General features: G+C 49.2%; 1 long non-coding RNA gene across 1 annotated transcript; it reads left to right on the top strand.

Moving 5' to 3' along the window:
• Nucleotides 1-651: 651 nt before the first annotated feature.
• LOC120621832 (uncharacterized) lies at nt 652-2878 on the top strand. Its single transcript, XR_005658311.1, has 3 exons — nt 652-827; nt 1321-1691; nt 2328-2878. It is a non-coding gene; the product is annotated as an uncharacterized LOC120621832 (long non-coding RNA).
• The last annotated feature ends 28 nt before the right edge of the window (nt 2879-2906 follow it).

Below are 2906 nucleotides of genomic sequence, written 5' to 3' on the forward strand. Positions count from 1 at the left end.
AATCAAAATCAGATGGAGGTAAATTCGCTAAACTTCTGGCCTCTTAGGCAGGATGCTGGCCTCAAGGTCTCATGGACTCTTCGTGAGCTGTCCGAAACAAACAAAATTGGCCATGTCACTCAAATGTAAAACACAGATGATCTTTGGGAGTTTTATAAGCAAAGCAGTGCAAACGGAAGCTTCTTGGACTTTTTCAGACCTGCTCTGGGTGGCCAAAATCATGTAGGATGATGGGAGATAAGTGTACCATTGACACTAGCCCTTCCCTCCTGGGATTTTTTACCCTAAAACTCCACACTCGGCAGATGCTCAGGTGGCCCTAGAAAGGAATTTGTGCTGCCCGCCCTTCTCCACTATGCCCTGCAGAGTGAAAGTGGGCTTTCCAGAGCAGAAGTCTCCATCCTGGGGTAGGGGAGGGTGCTGGGGGGAGGGGACAGTGCAGAAGGGCAGGGGGATAACAGATGAGGCTAAATTAATTTTGGAAACCATTAAATCTTTGAAAAGAGAGTGTGTTTTCAGCAGGGACAGTGAATCACTGTGATTTGCAGAAACAGGCACAAAGCAATTAGCCATCTGGATGCTGTGGCTTCCAGCTCCCCAGCGGAAACTGCAAGTGAGCGGAAGGCTGGTCATTACCCAGCCCAAGCCCAGCTCTCCAGGCCCCACAGATAAGTCCGTGACTCCAGCCAGCTGGGAGCCCAGAGGCCTAGGACAAAGAGTAACTTGACAAGAGACAGAAAAATGGGCAGGAAACGCAACACCAGCCACAGGGAGCCAGTACTACTTCCTTCTTCCTGTGAGCTCCCCTCAAAACCCATCATGACTGAGTGAGTAATTCATTTGCTTGACAAGCATTTGTTAATCACCTACTGTCTCACAGGCTTTGTGCTAGTACATAAGGTATGTCATTTAATCCTCATGACATACACGTAAGGGGGTTTCACCTGTTACACAGTTCCAAGGGGACCCATCCCGTGGTATTTAATGTGAGTAGCACTAACTGGAGTTATAAAGCAGAGCAGCCTTGCTGGGAAGAGATTATTCTCCTTTTTAATCAATGATGAAATAAAAGAAAAAAAAAAAAAGATGAAGTGAACTCACTCAAGGTAAGTAGCAGAACTGAGAATGAAACTCAGAATTCTGTGTCCTTTCCTAGATGATCTGTATTTGCCAAGTACTGCTCTGTCTGGCTCATAAAGTTGTGAGAATCAAGTAATACACATGAATGTGAAGGGTTTTATAAGCTATTCTTATAAAGCAGTCACCCCACTTCCTCTGATGCCTGTGACCCTAAGGTGCTGCCTTTCCATTCATTCTTAGAAACTACTAGAGAGTCCTGGACAAGCCCATCCAGGAAAAGGGTCAGCACGCCTTTTCAGGACGAGAATGTACTACTGACCAGAAAGAGCTCTTTGCTTGAGGAAGCCTGACTGGACTGTGATTTACAGACTATGACAATTCTGGCACGATTGTGCCATCGGTTTGCACCACGTGTGGCAGAAAGGTCAAATGGTACGAAAAGCAAATGCTGCCAGAGGGAGACTGCTTCCAGCGAAGGGAGAGAAGCCAGGAAGGAGACACCAGATAGACTGATCGGAGGTCAGTGTTCCCAGGCTGAGATGCCCTGATCCGCTCGCCTGACTGAGTTCGCTGTGGGACTGTTGACCAACCGATTCCTACTCCATGCTTTGGTAAAGTGTTGCTTCTGCAGAGCCTCAGCCCAGAGCTGTTTAGGACAGCTCAGGACTCTGTTGTGACCTAGGAGGTCCCAGACCTGGGTGGCCAGAGAGTTTCCATTTGCTGTCCACAACTGCAGTCCATCCAACTGTTGCTGGGAGTGCCAGCTCTCTGGGAAAAGCTGAGGGAATGCAAAGAGCATGGACCTGGAGGCAAATAATCTGGATGAGGATCTCAGCTCTGCCTCTCCCTGGCTATGATCTTGCACAAGGCTATTGATCTCTCCTCCTGCTTTCTTCATGCATAAAATGGGGTTAATGTTCCTGGCCTCACAGAATGGCTGTGAGGCCTGGATAAGATCTCAGGTGCCGTCGGACAGGAAGAGAGCTTCCACTATAAGGTTTCTGACAGCCATGGCTGCCAGGTGGAATGCAGGTTTGGGGCTGCCAGATCTTTTATTTGTCAAGACGAATCAGAAACCTGGATTTTTATGTGAATTTTTCCAATTTTCAAAAGCCTGTGAGACAGAACAGAGCATGTGTACAAGCCATCAGAGCACGAGCTCGTTCATGACAATGTACCCGCAGGTCTATCCACTACTTGCTCAAGTATAGTGTCCTTCCTCTCCTCCCCGCTTTGGTCCCTTCTAGGTGGCTCTCTAAGGCCTTGCCTTCCCCCTGGTGGTATCTGTCACCAACATTGTAAACTGGGCTGGGGTCAGCTCAGCCCTGAGGTGGCCTGAACCCAAGGCCCTGGGATAGAGGGAGGACAGGACTCCTGGTGCTCTGACAACAGAAGCCAGCTAATTACAGAACTGCCAGCTGCAAGTTCCACCGAGCCTTTTCCCCAAGAAGAGAAGGGTAAGGAATCGGGATCTTCAGCCACAAAATGAATGAATGAATGAATGAATGAATGAACGAATGAATGAAATAACGATCCACTGCTGCCTCAGGCAAAACTTTGCTAGGCAGCTGTGGGGTAGAAAATTCTGCTCTTCTCAATGTTTTTGGAGCGCCCAGAAGGCCTCTTGCAAAGGTTGTTGGGGCCTTTGGCTGGGAGTCTTTGTGGAGCAAACTGCCTCAGGGCCAAATGAAGCAAGCCGCCTTCCAGCTCCCAACCTGCATCCCGTGCCTCTGATTAGAATCAGGCTGCAATCTCCTCCCCCAGTGCCTTCCAGAGAATCCGGCTGGGGCTGCCAGAAGCAGGAGTGAGGACTGGGGAGGCGAGGG

The sequence above is a fragment of the Pteropus medius genome, unplaced genomic scaffold, assembly GCF_902729225.1.
Source record: "Pteropus medius unplaced genomic scaffold, Ma_sr-lr_union100, whole genome shotgun sequence".
Classification (NCBI taxonomy): domain Eukaryota; kingdom Metazoa; phylum Chordata; class Mammalia; order Chiroptera; family Pteropodidae; genus Pteropus; species Pteropus medius.